This window comes from Lineus longissimus, chromosome 6 (genome assembly GCF_910592395.1).
Source record: "Lineus longissimus chromosome 6, tnLinLong1.2, whole genome shotgun sequence".
Taxonomy (NCBI): Eukaryota; Metazoa; Nemertea; class Pilidiophora; order Heteronemertea; family Lineidae; genus Lineus; species Lineus longissimus.
This window is the reverse complement of record NC_088313.1, coordinates 4,480,458-4,500,071: the sequence shown is the minus strand read 5'-3', so window position 1 is coordinate 4,500,071 and position 19,614 is coordinate 4,480,458. Positions and strand designations below refer to the sequence as shown.

At 39.9% G+C, this 19,614-nt stretch overlaps 1 protein-coding gene across 1 annotated transcript in view; it reads left to right on the top strand.

Annotated features, from left to right (window-relative positions):
- Nucleotides 1–1,215: 1,215 nt before the first annotated feature.
- LOC135489702 (alpha-2C adrenergic receptor-like) overlaps nucleotides 1,216–19,614 on the top strand; it is a 145,440-nt gene continuing 127,041 nt past the window's right edge. Inside the window, exon 1 of the mRNA XM_064775194.1 lies at nucleotides 1,216–1,273. The gene's annotated coding sequence lies outside the window, so the exon portion shown is untranslated. The remainder of the gene's footprint in view (nucleotides 1,274–19,614) is intronic.

The following is a 19,614-nucleotide window of genomic DNA, read 5'->3' as shown; positions in this document are numbered from 1 at the left end:
ATGCAGGTTTTTGACGATATCTCCGTCAAAATTAAATGTACAGCTGTCCCTGTATGTTTTTATATGCATGACATATAGGCCCTGGGCTTATGTCGCCAAAGCAACAGTTTAGGCCTACCAGTGCTAATCATTATCGTTTTGAAATACACCCTACGGTCATGCATGTAATTGTACTGTTGGTAGGCAGGCTATCGACCATTTTCCAAAGAGTTGGTTTTTTAATCACGTCAAGAAAAAATTGCAGATTTCATTCGACATGCATGTATAGTGCACCACGTGTATTTGCCCGAGGTGACGTAGGCCTACAGATCCCCACGAAACGCGTTTCATGGTGTTATCAAGCTTACCCTGATGCCCCTTTGGATCAGCCGTTCAATTTGTGTGGGCATGTCCACTACGAAAAAAGAAGGTGCAACATTCTACTGCAATGCTTTTGAGAACGAGACAGCGTACAAATAAATTTCATATATACAATTACATGTAGAAAGGCTTTTTTAATTAAAAAATTTTACTGAAAAATGACTATTTGAGGACAGGTTTGTACATTGTACCACCTGTCTTAATGTTGTCGAATTGCGGTTCCCGTTGATGATAACGACTGCTGTGGAGGTAATGTCCGGCAGATGTCTTTGACCAGCGGGTTAGGCTTATGCATGAATGATTATTGTCTTAACACAATAGAGCAGTTGCGGAGCGAGGTGACGAATCAAATATACATTGCCGAGTGTGACCGAAGCCGAGCTCTCGGGAATGTTCGTGATATGCATTTGGATCTTCTACTGAATATAACCATTACCCCCAGTGCACGAATCGAAAGCGAGGCATTCTCTGCAGACACCGTACGGTGCACATCGAGTATACATATTTATGCCTCGCTTTCGATTCGTGCACTGGGGGTAATGGGCATATTCAGTAGACGATCCAAAAGCACATCACGAACACTCCCGAGAACTCGGCTTTGGCTTTACTCGGGAATTATATCTGACCCGTCAGCTTTAATAATTTTAGGCCCTTGGGGGTGATAATCGTAATGAATTTTAATTTCGGGTCACAGTCTGCATTCATTTATTTCAGATAGCGATCGAAGGTGATCGGCTACAGTCAACTCCACGCGGTAACTCCTGAAAAGAAAGTGTCTGCTATAGTTCATCATGCTTCGACCAGGCAGTGCTGGCAATTCGTGGGAACTAACATCCGTTCCCACGCCGTATAAAATGTAACTGGAAGTGTCTACTTTGATCACAGAGGTTGTGGATACTATAGCATTTACTTGGTAAGTACTGCGATATACTTCTTTTTTTTTACTTGTGAATCCAACGGGTGTATTTTGGGATTTTTATTTCAATTGGAAACGTACTTATATTTCAGATGCAATCAAGAAAGAAAGGATATCACTTTTCACAGTTTATGGATTTCGTGTGTTGTTTCATTTGGGATTTCAGAAAGTTTTTCTTTTGATTGGATATTGTCATTGTACCCTTTTGGATGGCAGGTAAGCTTACTCTTTAACAGCAGAATATTTCAGTAGCTACTCAGGCTGTTTAGGAAGACCAGCCCACATGTTATTTTAGTTCTTACAGGGGGCTTTTTATAATTCAATTAACTCTAATGCATTGACCATTGACCTTTTCGGATTGACTTTGCCTGAATTACTAAATTATCCATGAAAACAACAACATTCAAATTAGAGAAAACGATCATGTTGCTTCAATGCTGCTACTGCTGCTGATGATGAATATACTAGCTATAATTGTTGAGAACGACTAGCACTTAGTTCTAAAGACCGTTCTTATGGGGGGCTTATTAAATTTATCTAACTCTATGCGTTAACGGTTGACCTTATCAGATTGCATTTGCCTGAATCATTTTCTTATTCATGTATAACGCCCGTGACAAACATTCCACGCAAACAAAAACGTTAACATTTTAAAACAGAAAGTTATTTTTTTTAAAAGACGTACGGTTTTGTGATTAGTGACGCCCGGGATACGCAAATCCAATGAAAATGTATTTCAGCCGTACATGGTGCAGTGTTCACAACCCCGCCCCCAAAATTGAACGCCCCCGAAACTTTGGTGATAACGGTCATCGTCTGTTTTATAATCTCAGTCACTGGTCCTTCCTGATGTCCGCATTGTTACACTGACACAATGGATATTGATACCAATATAGCCAATAGTAAATTGCTTGGACGTGAACGGAATATACACCCCAGGACGAGGTTAGTGTTTTTTTATGAGCAAAGAAACAAATCACAATTAGAGGAGGTTTGTTGGAGCTTAATGGTTATCTGTTAGCAGCAAGTGTCAATTCTTGGCATCGCTTCGACGAAAAAAAGGCCATTTATTCTGTATTGATGGCATCCTTTATCCTCATATCCTAATACTATTTTCCAAGATGGATGACCTTGTACACGCGGGGGTGCCAGTTATAGACTGATATAACTACCACGTTTAGGAGAATAAATGATGTGATGACAGTACAACATATGACTGAGCTGGTAATTATAATAAAGTGCCGACGATTTAGCACTCATAAAAGTAATAAACCAAAAATCATTGACTTCAGTTTCCTCACATGTTCCATGGGTGCCCGATACTGCGAATTGTTCAAATTTCCCCTCGCAAATACACACTCAGTCATGCTGCTTCTGATCCAAGTCCTGCGCGGCCAAAACGCTGTGATTGAAATCGCGACTGGGAGCAGCAAATAACATTCGTTAAGACGTGAACTGACTTCGCATGAGCATCTTGGGGCAGCTTCTTTCAGATCAGAAAACAAAACTCGACAAATCTCGATTTAGGGAAATTCGGGTGATTTTTCTTGTTCTAATATATGATATTGGTGGCAAGTTTTGCGATAAGTTGCTCGGTGAAGTCGCGTAATAAATCTCTCCGTGTAAAACTGTTCGCCGCCAACTGTTAAGAACTACTGATCTTAAAGAACATCTTAAAAAAATATCGTGATGCATCAAAGGCTAGCATTAGCGAATTGTCTTCTCATTTGATATAATGGGAACATGAGAAGTGTGTGGATTAAAACCCTTTAAGCATTATGATGTACGAAAGTAATTATAGAGTTAATAGATTACTTCAAATATCTTTTGAAGGGAAATTTCGCTTTCAATTTGACGGTTGATTTTTGCAAAAAGGAAAAGCGAACACGTTCTTTTTTTAGAAGTCACGTATCCAGCATGACCGTGTTTTTGTTTCAGCTTGTCTCTCATCCAGTTTTCCCTTCGTAATCATGAACCAAGTTGAGTGACACAGGCCGTTTTCAGCGTCCATGTAACGTGCCGAGCATAGCTTAATTCGTTATGGGCCGTCCCCGGTCTCTTCCGCCCACTCCCTCAGCACGCTTAATAGCCTTTCCTTTTCCATTGATGAGGGATAATCAAACCGCAACTGTTTTTCCGATCAACAATTCGTGCTACCATGGCGGATCCTCCACAGGAGACTGACGAACGAGTGTTTTGACTCTTGTTCGTCCTGCCCTATCATCGGGCTGGGGTTTCGCCAATCAGTTGGAAAATGTGTTTGTTTGGTTTTTTGTCTTCGGTTTCTGTTGGCACTTAAGGGGAGATATATATGAGGAACGACTGGGTGGCCAGATTCCCCTTCGTCTGATTCCGATTATCGTCACGGGTTCATGTAAATGTTAGTCCGCCAGTTCTTTGGTCGGTTGGTTTTTCATCTTTGTTGGATAAAAGGGAGTTTTTGTTATAAAATATCTGAATTCTTAAGATGCATGATTGTCTAATCCGGATATTGGAGTCGCATACATGTAACGCATGATAAGAGTTGTATAATATTAAGTGGTCAGCATTTTTGCGACCGAAAGAGAATAACTTGTCTAGCTTCAAATAACTGATAGCATACCCCTGCTGCTCAACGGAGAACAGTAGCTATACGTACTATGTACAACAACGCCTCACCGCGGTCGATCCCTTTGTCTGAAAAAAACATGTGAGACATTTGGAGTGAATCGCTCGATAGTTGACGATGATATTCTCACTTTTTTACGACCAAGGTAATCTCGTTGAGCGTGTTAAACGTGATCCTCGCTAAAACCTTGATGTTCTCATCAAGGTCTATGGAGACACCTTTTTGCAAAAGCATTTAACCTTGGGGAAACCACCTGCCCACTTCTTGTCTTAAGGGGAGATTTTCGTTACCTTAGATTGGCTGAATACTTAGAGTATATGAACACTGTTACAACTCCTGAAGGTATAAAAAAAGAAGAAAACTTGTTTTGCGCGAAAAGAAGCGGCAGAGAACAATTTACATGTATATACCGTTTGCATAAAACAGTTTTTACTGTTAAATATTTCTTTTGAATATTGTTTAAACGTGATCACTAAATTGAAGTGGCGTTTCCTTTTACATATTCTTGAACAGGCACCATAGAAACTGTCTCGAAATGTACCCAGACTGAATGCCTTCATCGCCACATCAACACAAATATTATAGAAAAGAAACTCTCTGGCATTTACAATCCGTGGATGTCACATGGGGAGGAAATCCAAATCGATTGTATAGACGGGTGTGCCGGAATGTCTAGTGATTTAAAATGACAACAGACAATTGGTGACAATGCGGCGTGAGTATAGATCGAAAGTGAGTTGATAGAGAGCGGTGCCTCGGGGAAAGTCTGGGGAGGTGGATGGCAATAACTGGCCATTAAAATCGTAAACTATCAGATGAAAGGCTCACAAACCCTGATGAAGTTGAGATAGATATGAAGACGCGGCAGATTGATAGACAATGAGAGTTGGAAATGTCACTATCGGAAATATGAGGTTCGTTTGTGGTATCATATTCCGCAAGGCACCCTGATGATCTTATAAGAGGTTGGCGCATCATTATCAAAGACATCATTATGGCTAACAAGTAGTCCAGACCTATACTTTTTTCAATCGCATTTTCCCAAGAAGAAAATATGTTTATTATGAAAAAACCACTGCAAAATACGCAAGTTACACAATTTATATATTCTACACTCCATAAACAACGATAAAGAGGGTGTAGAGAACGATAAAACAGATTTAGTAACTATAAGAGTTGTTTATGAATTGAATACTTTACCGCTCAGTATTAATGGCGGACCTAAAGAGAGATCTTAAATTTTGTTAAACGAAAACAAAGATAAATAATTTACATTTATCATTGTGGTGCGGGTAATTCACCGCCTCCCGTCTCGTTTCCGTCTCGCTACCGACATGTGACCGTTTATAGTGGTGTTCTGTTATGACTTTCCGTGATAGAGTGAAGCCGTGACATGGTGTCGTAATATTTTACGTGACATGATGTACTCTCTCGGAACATCGCAACAGAACCTATCTATTTTCGGCTTTTTACGAGTGCTGGACGGGAACATGATCGGAGTTGCTAGACCTGCATTTCTCTCCGCTATGATACTGTTGGTTAACAACAAAGAAATATCAGATCTATTTGCCATTTCAACATGATCTTGGATCAACCTCATTTAAATCTATAGTTGTCATCGTTTCATCCTTCCATCCAAGCGGTCTGTATCAATTTCCCTTAGCCCGGAGCTACAACAAAGAACTGACTTGAAAACTATGATATCCAGCAGAGTCAATAAGATACTCTATCAATCTACCATGGAGATGTTTTCCCATGAGGCATTCAAGATGAGTGTTTATTATAGGGAACACAGACCTAACAGGAATTAATTTCTGTTGCATTGGTGCGCAGGCCACGGGTTCAACGGGGTATGGGTTGAAAGCTTTAATGTAGAAATTACGAAAAATGGAAGTAGAATTGCTGACAATGTAAGAGGAAAGAGTAGAGAGGGAAAACACAGTGGCCATTTTGTCAACATGGCTACCTTTAACGTAATAATTTATCACAAATCATAAATCGACTTTCATACTTAGTTGTAGCATTACGGGGAATCAGGAAAATCTGGCCAAAACCGTCGTCGATGAAATACAATTACAAATGTATATAATACATACTTCGTTTTCCGTCGATCGTAGCTCTTGTAAGGAATGCAACCTTGCCTATAGCTTACCTATCTTACTTTTACATCTGCATGATTTGAATATTTCAATCAACGGCGGATGCCTTACCCAGATACTTTAAAATTTACCCTATCCCGGGACCCATGTGAAGGAATGCAATACTGAATTTCTATGGCACGGATATCTGTTCTAGATATGGCCCACTAAGCCTCTTTAAAATGAATCGGTCCCTGGGGATAGGGTAAATACGCTTCTTGTATCGTGCATCATGTCTCGTCTAAATCTGGTCGCGCTCACTAGAGAGACAGCAGTAGGTGAGGGTGGGTGTAATTGATTACCTTTTTCATTCGACATTTGGCGAATTGAATTATCATCATTTCAAGCAGTAATTACCATACACAAAAAACGTAACACAGTTCAAAATTGGTCAGTTGTCCAATTTAAGTTTGTTTCTATTAAAAGTTGGTTAGTTAACCAACCTGATAAGTCAGGCCAATTGGTCAGCTGCCAACTCATGGTTATACATGTATGACCAATTTGAAGGTCAAAAGCGCAGGAGGTCCTGCTTGACCAACCGTGTTTGCAAAGCACCAAAGCATGCATTCTCAAGTTAGGTTGAGCTGGAAGCTTAACTTTTAGTGGCATATCCACAACCACAACCCTGTCCACGGCCACGCGCTTCTCCGCAGAGGCCATCTTGATTAGCACATCATATGTCGTATCTCAGTCCGGCATCGATATCATTCATTCGCCAATTTGGCTTGATAACCGTACGTTTGGAATCAAGTAGAGGTTACAGTAAGATAAGTCAGAACAACACATAGCCGGGGTGTGCTAAAGCAAAGCATTATGATCTCTGCAAGAATAGAACTAGCTGGAGGGTATCCAAGCAAACGATGTAATGTCATGTTGTGGAACCATCCATCCTCTTACCCACAGGAAAACAGTGATAACTCGTTCAGTGAGATATCTTTCAGTTGTACGCTACCGGTAGTTGGTCCGGATCATGGTGTACGATGCCGTCGGGCTCCTCTTAGAAATCTGTGTCGTACGACACCATGAGATCATATTACGATTAGCCATTTTAATAACAACTGCAACATCTGTCTAGATTATGCTTTATCATTCAATCAGCAGCTAATATGTTGGCCGGAAGATTCAAGTAATGATATAAAGACGTCCTATTCATGTTGGCATTCACACTACATTAACTACTACCTCTCTGCAGATGTGATTACTTCTATATATCTAAAGGTAGCCTATGATGAGACTCTAACACGATGGCCAGTTTAGTAACAACTGCTTTTTATACGCCCGCTCCGGAGCGTATTATGGTATGGCGCTCGGTGTCCGTCTGTCCGTTAACTTTTCATTGTCCACGCGATTTCTGAAATTCTACATCATGTATATTCACCAAACCTGGTTTGCAGGGCACTAGTATAGGCCCAAAGAAGCCTATTGATTTGGAGGTCATAGGGTCAAAGGTCAAGGTCACGAAGACCTGTTTCCAGTTTCCGCTTACCTTTCATTGTCCACGCGATTACTGAAATTCTATATCATGTATAGTCACCAAACCTGGTTTGCAGGGCATGAATGAATGAATAGAAATACTTATATAGGGCGCCTTTCCTCGGTCCACCACGCTCAAGGCGCCACAGGCCCTAGTATAGGCCCGAAGAAGCCTATTGATTTGGAGGTCAAAAGGTCAAAGGTCAAGGTCACGAAGATCTGTTTCCATTTGCCGCTTACCTGCTACTTCACACACTTTTCACCCTGACCAACCACCCTTTACTCTTATGGCGGGCGTATAATCAGTGATAATGTGCTCGCTCGGCGTAGCTCTTGTTTCTAGATGTTGCTCTGTATATCATAAATCATTCACCTGAATGAAATCGTTGTCCGCAGACAGATGCATATCGCAATGCAGATCAAGCTTGATATTTGTTTTGGAAATCACATGACCGTAGTGTACCAGTGGTGTACGGACCTGCATAGGTGAACCATTCCCAGTTGTGTGTCTAGGGGATTCCATGAGATGGTATTTTGATAGCCACTTTAATAAAAACTGCCTCTTTCAAGATGTTGTTCTGTCATTAATCAATCAATAACTTAATGAAATCCATGTCTGCGAACGATGCATATCGCAGTGAAGGACGTGTACCATGTTCATACTGGTATGACTGGTCAATATTTTATTCGTCTTCTATTGTGGTGGTGAGCGGTTTTCAGGTAGCAGGTTCTGCGCGAAGAGTAGATTCTTGTTGATCCTGGTGTAAGGGTAGTTCACGTTATAACAGTAAAATGGTTTTTTATATCAACCCTCTTAAAAATAAGGCTTTTGGGGCGTTTCAAAAACCTTAGTTTTTTTAGCCAACTCAAATATGCGCCCCAGAAGTTTTTCCAGCAAAATGAGGTTTCTGAGATTGTGAAAAATCCTGAAGGAATAATCACTAAAAACTCAGCGCGGTGCATATTTGTGTTGGCTAAAAAACCCTAAAAGGTTATACAAAAGCTCGAAAAACCTTTATTTATTGGACTGAGACAGCTAGTGCTGTATAGCTCGGCTTGTTATGGTAGACTGTATTAATCAAAATAACCAGCCAATTTTGCCGTTGGCCATTATTCTTAACTGGTTGTTTACATTCTATAACCGATGGAGTAAGACATAAGGACCTAATTGTACTTTCAGCCTTAAATAATTTGAATGTGCTGCATGTAAACATGTGTGATAAACTTTTTTAGCACCACCACAAAATATGAGCGCCCGTGGTTTTATACAATGCAGAGGAAACACGCGTCATTGTTGTTCTTGTTCGGAATGTACAAAAGAGCCTTAATGCACTTCTTCTTATTCAGTCTCCGGGTGTATCATTGAATGGTTGCTTATTTTTGTACTCAAAGCCAACACGGTGCATTGCTCCACTGATTTTCTTGCCCTCTATTACAGCGTCGTATTTCTCAAGCTACAAAATAGGTCCATTAGACAAAAATTGTACCGTCGTTCATTCGGGAACCAAAAGGACAAAGAACGATTTCTTTGAAGATAAAAAGTGATTTTGATGGAGCTGTTGATAACAGAAAGATTAGATAATGTTCCCCCTCAGTGATGATAAAATACTTGCAATGATTAACGTTACTAAGGAATACTTTAGGTATGCAGGAGACTTAATATCTTGGTTTTGCATCTAGAAATTTTTCTTTTGATTTACATGTACATTAACGTTAATTGATTGATGTCTACCAATTCACAAACTCATCGTTAAAATGAGGTTTTTATAGTAAATACAGGTCAGTTATCGCTGCACTACACATGTCTGATATCAAGAAAAAAATAGAGGCCGGTCTGTATTTATTCGTGCTGAGACGTACGTCGAATAAGACCTTTTCCACGATATCTACAGCGTTCCCCTGATGGTCGCCCGTGATCTCCCCGACAATGCAAATATGACAAATTCGTATTCTATAGCCGCGGAATTGATTATTTGGGAACAATCACTCACTACTAATAGAAAAGTCGGTGGGGACCAGATGCAATCGATTATAATGGCTTATACAGTGTCATTGGTGATGGTCTCTGATGGGTTCATGGGGACTATCAATTTGTTACCATTAAGGAGGTCTTTCACGACATCCTTGAGGACTGTGCATCCATCTGCCTCTCTTATTGCCTTCACTGCTAAAACGAGATTTCAAAATGCATGATTATGCGAACATTCCCGAGTACTCCAATTCTACCTTAATCGGGAAAGCCTTTTTGACCAATCAATTTTGAATTAGGCAGACATCCCCTCTACTTAGTTTTACGTATAGTAGGTCCCAGGTTCCAGCAGCACAGCATTATCAAACATTATGTTGACATCTAATCTTTAGATAAAAGTATTGGACATTGGTCCAATCTAACGAAGGAAACCGATTGTGCGTAACAACCTTATTTTTCGCGGTTGACGACCTATGAATGACGAATGACGTTTTCCGCAGTGACATTATTTACTGTAAGTGTTTTTAATCGTTTTGATATCAAATTACAAAACGTTAAGATATTGAGTTCATCTTTGAGACGTCGCACATGGATTGGAGTTATTGGGATGAGATGAAATCATAAAATTCGACATGTTAGCCTTGTGGGACTGGTTTCACATGACTTAGATGCTTAACTGATAATGGGCTTTTTACGCGAACTAATTATTAAGTTCATTAAAAGGAGAATGTTATTTTCCAGGAATGTACTTAACTGTTTTTGCTCAAAGAGACGCAGCTATCAAAGAAAAAGCTGATTCTGGTGGTCGAAAAAGCTGATAGCGATGTACCAACAGCGTGATTAAGTTTCTAAGTTTCCGGATATCTTGTGAAGAGCGGATTTGCTGTGGCGTATTGAGGACATTGACCACGACTTTCCGATGTGATATTCCCATAATCACGTCGAAAGGACTTATCTCCGCCCCGCACCTGCGTCAGCTTGGAATACTGTTCCTCTGAAAAAGACTGGAGTTCGTCGCAAGGTAATTATCATTGGTTATTTTATGATAGAGCATTCAGTGAAAGAAGCTTCGGGGCAAGGCTTCACCAGTCAGGGCTGATAATAATGCAGAGGTGCATGCACTGGAATTACTATAATCATGTACTTCGTAATCATATAACTAACTAAAGTCAGTTCAATTAATTCATAAGGTGTTGGACGTTTCCTAAAAATTCCGTTCTCGGAGGCGCATTCTCGTACTTGACATCATTCCCGTTTTCAATGAAGAAATTTGAGTACACAATCGAGGTAGTTAAAAAAATTAAGAAGTTAGTTTTTTTGTGGCAAATCGATTGACACAGAGTTAAAAACTGCCACGGTAATTGGAGGACCGGATATGATAGAACTGTGGATGTCCAATGGTTTAGCAATTGAAGAAAGTCCTCATCATTTCGCGAAGGATTTGTCACAGTAATCATTCTGACGCAACCCAGTGATGCTTGAGTACCGGCCCTTTAAGACCTTTTCGTAGATTGCAAAATAAATAACAAAAGGAAGCAGCTTAATTTTTTCCTAAGTTGACATTACATGTACTTAGTAATATAAGCTTACAGCGGAGCTCATCTCAAACTCTTAAAAAGGGACAAAATACAAGTTATTATTTCTACTTATGCATTGTAAAGCGCCCACTATAAGTTGCATATGGATATAAAATATTATGACAGCCTCTTCAGTTTTTACTATGCAGACTTTTGTAACTTTTTGGCCGTCGTGACGCTTCGCGCGTCTCGCTATTTTTTATGAGTGTTACTCATATTTCCTTGTTTTGTGAAATATGTTACTTTCATGACTTAGGTTGCAGGCCTCTATTGTTTAAACCTTCATGTGTCGCAGACGAGGTTGTTTTGAATGATGATTTGCTGATGGAAGAGTTAAAAAGACGAACATTTTCCATCTATGATTATAATATTACAGGAAAGTGGGGAATGAAAAACATACGACTGAGAAATAACAAGTTTCAATGACAGGATCAGTTGGAATTCAGATTTTCTGCGACGGGATTTAAAGTATGGAAAGAAAAGTCATCTTGACAATATGGTCTGCTTCCTCGTCAAACCGCCAAATATCCAAGTCGCATTGAGCGCTTCAATATCGACAAAGACAGGTGAGCACATGGCCCATGGACAGTTCGATTAGTCACTTCACTTCGTCGATGATTTCACAAAGTGACCAGTCTGCAATTTTTCTGAAATTGAGATAACCGCGCCATCTGAGGTGTACTAGCAATGTCTACTTGCACACCAATTATCATGGTGATGAGACAAGACCACAATTGATTTTTTAAGCCTTTTAGCAGTTAAATTGTCAATGTTTGACCGCGACGCATCAAAGAACGCGTCAAGTAGTGAAACTGAAATTCGGATATGATATACGGGTTAGTCTTGCGAGTAACTGGTGCGATGGAAATTGGTGATTGACCACGGAAATTTTTTTATAATCGACAAATTAGACAGACTTTGATATTTCCACTGTTTTCAGCCAACTGGCAGAAAAAACTCAAAACACGCCCCCTATTACCCAATTAGCAAAATTCGAAATTAATTTTTTCATCAAATAATTTCTTTATATCTGTAGACTTGCCACAGCAAATATTTTTTCAATACCTCTCCAAATATGTACTTGAGAGTAAAAAACATGCACTCGTCTAATTGATAGGCCTCGACCCTCCAACCTATGAATATTCATTAGTGGTCTTGTCTCAATGAAGGTACATTTCAGGGGTTAACATTTTGAGATTTTTTTCAAACTAATGTAGATGACATCCCACAACTCTCCAACAAAGGAAAGTCATATCTGGACATTTTTGGAGAAATGAGAGACATTTCAAAGAGTGGTACAACTGTGCCAAAGCGACGAAAGAGGACAAAATCGACAAAAAGTCATGATTTTGCAGCCAACAGCACCAAATTCAAAGACCTGCCCTGGCCAGAATAAGCAAGCTATGGAGCTGAAACTTTAGGATGTGATTTAGGAATATCTTTGCTGCTTAGGGCACAACTTTCAGAATCAAGGCCTAAGTAGTTTCAAAGAAATTACAAAATGAATGGCAACACAACAAGACTTGTAAAAATGAAACCGAACTTAGACCGGGGTTAGGTTGACTCTTATTTGGGTCAAATTAAGTTTTTTTCTCATTATTTTAGCTTGTTTTGACCTTAAATCATCAGCAATACAATATTCTAAATGAATTAGAGTGATTTGAGCACATTCAAATTTTTCACTATATTGACCCAAAATGTAGTGTAAATAGAGACAAGACCACAATTGATTTTTTAAGCCTTTTAGCAGTTAAATTGTCAATGTTTGACCGCGACGCATCAAAGAACGCGTGGTGTTGTGAAACTGAAATTCGGATATGATATACGGGTTAGTCTTGCGAGTAACTGGTGCGATGGAAATTGGTGATTGACCACGGAAATTTTTTTATAATCGACAAATTAGACAGACTTTGATATTTCCTCTGTTTTCAGCCAACTGGCAGAAAAAACTCAAAACACGCCCCCTATTACCCAATTAGCAAAATTCGAAATTAATTTTTTCATCAAATAATTTCTTTATATCTGTAGACTTGCCACAGCAAATATTTTTTCAATACCTCTCCAAATATGTACTTGAGAGTAAAAAACATGCACTCGTCTAATTGATAGGCCTCGACCCTCCAACCTATGAATATTCATTAGTGGTCTTGTCTCTGATATTCAAAGCCATGTTAATTTTATAATGCTTAACCCTCTATTCATGCATTCTTTCATACGTAATGCACAGAGTCATTAACTGTACGGAATCTTTGAGTGAAGTTTTCTCAAATTGAAAATGATGCTGATTGGTCACTAAGTGAAATCATCGACGATTTGTCTTTGGGATTCTGTACTCAGTTGATTTCCACAATGAACATTCGGAATGGTTAAGAGTCTGTCAACCGGCTTTCCAACAAACTGGCCAGCTATGTAGAACTTGACATGCCCGGTTCGCAATCGGTACACGATCGTCACTGCAATATTTATCCGCTTCTCAGCCTGACTTGATATCCTTAACGTAAATGACTTGTTGGCAAATCTCCTTCGGTAATTATCGTACAGGGTTTACACGTCCTCCCAGCATTTGGTTACTGCGGATATGGCTTGTTATTTGGAATTGGATACCCGGATTGGATACACGAACGATCAATCTATTGGCTTGGACCACTTTTCGGCCAGAGTTCGGCGGCGACGTTTGCGGTTTCTTGTGAATTATGAGGAACTTGATTAATTCTTTACAAATATTTGCACCGAATATGAGCTTCTAGTCTACTAGATCATTTTGCGGGTAAACATTGAAAAAGACAAGTTGGTCGCTCGATGGCCAGTAAACTTAGTTATCTTCTTTCAACGTGGAACTAAAGGCACGACTCGCTGCGCTTCTCGAGAAAATAGTCAAACTATGAATTGCAATAGCTTTTTCAGTGTAGAAGTGGCAATCGAAGAGCTTTGCTTGGGTTCGTTCCTGAAGTATAAGTAGAGTTTTTGTTTCTGATTCAAAAACAACAGTAAATTTTGCGTTGAAACTTTATGCAGTGTCCCATGGGCAACCATGCGAACTTGTTTTGAAAACGAACTTGTTTTGAAATTGTACGTTGGCAATGGGAGGCGTATCCCCCATGTTTTGGTGATGAGTGTATACTATACGGTAGAGTTATATAATTTTGGGTGGGTTGGTGTCAACAGAGGCGTGCAATATACTTGGCAAATGGCTTGTATTTCTTCAGGGGAGGCTATGGGCGGAGTACCTTTGATAATTCAGAATGTGTGAAGGCTGGTGGTGCATACCTTATGTCCCGCGATGTTTCGAGTGTTAACATATTTGACAATCATTTCAGCTACATGTAGATGAATGAAATGTAGTGATTTTAAATCAGGTTAGAGATGTGTTTGACATGTTTTACGATTATAATATCTGCAATATCGCCTATTTCCCGTGCTTGGTCGGGCTGTCAGTATGCTCTGATTGAGCAAATTGATTCTAAATGTCATATATTACTCATCATAGTCCCCCAGATTGACTATGAAATTTCGTCAAAGTTATTATAGGAGTCGATTAAACTTGCGGGATTACGACGGCAAAAGGTATGACAGCTTAGCTAACAAACACGAGTGTGTTGACTGAAATTCTCCGAAAGAAATCTATGCAAATCTAAATGCAGATTCATCGGGCACACAATGTAAGCTTACATTACAACACATTTGTAGAATAAGACACATTTCAGTCCTCGGACTACGCGTTATTGCACAATCTTGCATCTGGACATCAAATTTTTGTGTTAGTAGTAGAATACTTGATTTAGTACTATATTTCCAAAAATAAGTATAGAAAAATCCATACTTGCCAAAAGGTATACAGCTCACCTTCAAAAGCTGGAATGATTTTCAGAAAAGAATATTAATGAAAATCTATGCACAGTCGTCGTACACAAAATGTACAATAGATTTGATAGTACATGAACGTTTCAGTTCTCACATCACGCGCTATTAGCCAATCTTGCATCTGGTCATCTGATTACCCGGTCAATAGAACACCTGATTGGCTCTTAGCATTCCTCAAAGGCTGCTTGTTTTTACCAATCATTTTCTGTGTGATTGCCAACACGAAAAACACAATTAAATCATTCGACATTATAAACCAAATGATACGACAAGGCCGCAGAGTATTTTTGATATGTTACCTTTGATGGTCATTCAACAGTTGGTGCAGTTGCTCATGACTACTAACGAGGCGCAAAACATAACGCGTTGACACGCCCAGGCCGCGATTTGAGGAATTCCCTGTAGGATTTTATAAAAATGGTATAGAATTTTTGAATCTTTTGACGACATAAACGAGCATTTTCATTCTCCTTCCTTTACGCAATGCCATTATTTCACGAAAATTTACATTAATCATTTGACAGACGGTTTGGCCAGAACGTTTTAGTCAGCTGAAGGATCTGCATGGCTTCGTCAAAATGCAGTACACAGCACAGGCACGCAGACTTGATATGCAGTATGGCTGGTGTTGAATTAGTGCAGTTTTCGGGAGATGGACGGTCCCGTGCCAGAATATACGTCCTGAAAAGACAAGCTCTAAATAAATGCAACTTCATTCACTTATACTACCACCAGTATGCTCATACGGAAACGTCGTCGTCGTCATCATTTTTATTGTTATGATCCGAGTATCTTAGGCCATTAGGATATTTACGGCCCTCTTGTCACACAAGCCCACATCTAGCTGTCCTATCTTCAGCCCAATTGGGTAGGAATTGATTGCCGGAGCATTCGGACAAACTCACCCGAATTCCATTCATCGAAGGCTTTTATTGGTCCTTGTGTTAGTAATTCGCTAGCAATCATTAGTTTCGCAAAATAATAAAGAGCAGTCTTGAAAGACGGAACTCTCCAGTTTCCCATGTATAATTCAAGATTTTTCGCGAAGGGAACAGCATATGGTATTGGCACAATTCGAATCCGATGTGTCACGTTGTGTAAAGTGAAATTCAGCGATCCGGTCTTGGCGTTCAGATGGAACAGAAGATGTACCCACATATTGACGGGACATACTCTTAATTTTACTTTTAGATTGCCATCAGATTTCAGTAAAAGCAACGTACATGTAGGTCGCCCTCGTTTTAATACCACTTCCAAATGCATACCTAATACTAATTCGCCGATGCTTTTCCGGGGCTTGAAAATCCATAATTCCATACCTGAATCGAGTTATATGTTTACTTTTGGTATCAAACACGAAGAAACTTTCAAAAGACATGGTGCAGCGGTATGTTGGTATATTTAAAGGTAGGGTAATGTAACTCCGCCACCATTCGTGGTAAGGCTGGGACGCCATCACAGATGCACTGTCTTGGATTCCGAGCGGGCCCGTCACCAAACTGGTCCAACGTTGCCAAGGAAGCTCATTCCCCAAAATGCTGTTTTTTGTATTGAACTTGTCGAATGGCCAATACCATACGTGGTAACAATAGTATTGTCTTATACATATAATAAGAATTGGGATTTTTAGCAAATGCGTCATTAGAAATGGTATTCATTAGCCGCCTTTAGATATTAAGCACACCGCACTGGCAGTTCTCTGTACTGAAATCGAGACCGAGAGGCTAAGAGATACAATAGGGAGTTTCGCAAATCCCCCGAATGCCAACGTGAACGCCTATCTCATTTTTCGACCTCATAACGATGTCGATGGGTTAGGCGCTCACGTTGTCGTGTCGGATGATTTACGGAAACTCCCTAGTGTATGCCCGAACTCGAAGCACTTTGGCCTTACTGTAGTACGGAATTTGGACTGCACCCGACGGTCTCAATTTTAGGACAGAGACTCAAAAGTGCGGTGTTAAAATCAAACTTGTCAGCACAAACCATGCTGAAAACACTCTGGTCGGGGCTCCGTTCCGACAAATCCAACCCACGACGCCCGACGAGACCACCACGTCCATATCATAGACCGCTGCGTCCAAAACGAGACGCGGCGTATTTTCCACGCCAACTAATGCTACATTGCAATGAAGCCGTGAAAGGATGCCGTGGTATATTTGTTCGTGCCACCATCGACTCACATCCTAGCTTATGTGCAGTGCCAATGATGTCACAAGGTATATTTGGCGATCGATATAGTTTGGTCAACTTCCTCACTTTCCGGCTTGAAAATCATGCTTCGAAACATAGCTATCATTTATGTGAAATACTCTGACAATAATAAACTTATATATAAACTCGGAAACCAAACTGAAAAAAGTTGTTTGTCTCGTTCCCAAACTACGCTCCCGAGGCGCGCGCTCATGACCAACACTCACGCACACTCTCACTCGCACTTGCACTCGCACGCAAACACATTACATCACACATACAACTTCTTTAGACTACATTCCCTCTTAATCGGGTTGCAAAACACTCATTAGCCCCTGCTTGAAACAAAGTCGACGGAGAATCATTTTGAAATTAAGGGAGACGTGGAGGCAAAGGGTTTAAGCACAGGAAAATGAAATGAGTATAAACATATGATTTGACACGAATATCCCACAGAAGAAATCAGGAATTTTACATACCCCTACGATAACGTATATGTAGACGGTGAGGTATGTAAAGGCTTTTTGATGTTTTTTTGCTGACGCTGGCATGGCCGATACGATCTTTATAAGTAGAGCAGCTCTTAAGGTATTTTTTGTTGTAATTATTATCGATGACCGGCAAAAGTACGAGAAAGCACTTTGACAAGTTAGTAGTAGCACCTGGTTTAAAAGTAGTTCTCTCTGACGAACTTAACGATTGCAAAACTGCTCCATCCTAAATTATCTTGAGACATTGATTTTTAGGTGGTGTCCAATGAACTATATTAGATCCGCAGTTCACAGTGTGTTGTTTTTTTAGCGTATGGTGAATATTGGTAAAGACGAATCGATTTCAATAACGAGCTGTATTGATTAAACCTTGTCCTCAAGCTAATTATTACGTGAATGTGCCGATAAGCGCTGTGGTATGCATCACTACAGTCTGTTTAATGCATTTTCAATCCCAGATTATTGGTAATTGCTGATTGCAACTTGTCGAAAGATGGCCAGACAAAAATTCCGATCAAAGGAAAGATATACCGGTACAAACGGTCTGAGCGTAATATTAACTTAGAACATTCATGGTAATCGCAGAAAATTTGCCTTCCAGTCATGTCCAAGTTTAATTGCTGATTGACAGCAAGTCATAAGATACAGTGACCAATCAAAATGTGCTCAGATCAAAGCTCAATTAAAGGACAGATATCCAACGGTCACCAGGTCAAAAACTCGTTAACTGCATAAAATATTGGTGTTATCTGGTCATTAGAACAGCCGATCGAATGCGAGTTAGATGCCCAAGAGTATCTAAGGGTCACCAACTGAATAACAAAGAACATTTTGTCTTTCAAGTCGTGTTCCGTTTTAATTGGTGTAGAATGGTCATAAAACTTGAGACTGCGTTAAAGTACGCAACCGGGGTTAAGCACCTTAGCGCCCATTGCAAGTCATTTACCAATCTTCTCCAACTATGGGGCCCCTCCATCTGACTCTTTGGGCGTTTCATTGTCAGATGCTCTTAGTCAGGCGCGACCTTTTTAACTTTGATTTAAGACTGCTCACGTTTCTCGTGGCTTCCTCCATTAATCTATTAAAGCATAATGTAGAAAGTGCTCCCCAAAATCACGTAGAAAGCAAAGGTTAACTTGAACATTGTTTGTTGTCATGCTTCGTGCGTTGCCTACATTATAGTTGTTCTTCTGCTGTGTCTCGTAAAGTTCAAACCTCCTCACTCTGAAGTAATAACAAAACAAAACATCAGACGATGATTTGCAAATCATGCTGGCTAGGGGACGTCATTAATGTCTACTCATGTTTGCCAGAGGGTGCTTTGTACGACCGTGGACTATGAAACAGTGTTTGCTGCAGATTGTCATTTGAGTGGCTATATTACTTTGTTATTTCTCATTAGAACGGGACAAGCAATGTTTTCATTATGTCAGTAAAAAAACAACTGGACACGATGATTAGTAATACTTAAAATAATGTTAATGGGAACTGTCACTTTAGTTTTACAAGTATCTTTATTTGTCCCAGTAAAAAGCCAGGCTTTATGACAGTAGCAGTCTACTTCTTGATTTTCTTTAGATGGGTTTGACATTGTCTTTGGCAAGGCAACCCAGAGACAAGGTAAGAGTTCATGGACATGGACCATTTGCACAATAGGCTACGATTGCTGTAAAGTACGATATCGACAGACTGTAATAATGCTATACTTCTCGGAATATACCAGTAGCACAGGTTGTATTGCTATGCTATAATTTGGAGCCAATATAATCATAGGTATAGTCATGATTGAAACAGCCTTTTTCTCTAAGTTGTCTATATCAAAGGGCTTGAACCTTTTCTGATTCTGTAGAGGCATCGTATAGGGTCTCATCAATTTTCCATTCGCTGTTCTCAGCATACTTTTGAAGTTTCTTTAAATGCTTTATGACCTTCATTAATAATTATCTGGATTTCTTCTTACAGTTTATAGAGGCATTTTCTGTCTTGATGCCCTATCGGTTTCGACTGACGCGAATGCGACACGTATCG